Consider the following 373-nt stretch of genomic DNA (forward strand, 5'->3'; position numbering starts at 1 on the left):
TGCCTTATTTTTCCTATTTATCATGTGCTATTTAACTCTTTATCTCCCAGGGTGCATCTGGTTTAGGTTATATTTTATTTTATATCTAGCATGAGTTGTAAAGCCATATCCTACCCCCCACCCTCAAATATCCTGAAATCTATTCGATTCGGTTCTGGTGCTTCTTTCAGCCATTAGCCATTAACTCTATGATTCATTCTGAAGAAAGGAGGCAGTTTTTCTCTGATTCTGCCTCCCTGCAAAGTGTTGGTTCTGTCTGAGTTTGGCAATTTGGAGTAGGGGACTTCTCACATTTAATGCTGATGTTGATATTCACACAATGACTGTCTTTCTTTCTTTCTTTCTTTCTTTCTTTCTTTCTTTCTTTCTTTCT

This window comes from Mirounga leonina, unplaced genomic scaffold (genome assembly GCF_011800145.1).
Source record: "Mirounga leonina isolate KUSES-001 unplaced genomic scaffold, KU_Mleo_1.0 Mir_151, whole genome shotgun sequence".
Taxonomy (NCBI): Eukaryota; Metazoa; Chordata; class Mammalia; order Carnivora; family Phocidae; genus Mirounga; species Mirounga leonina.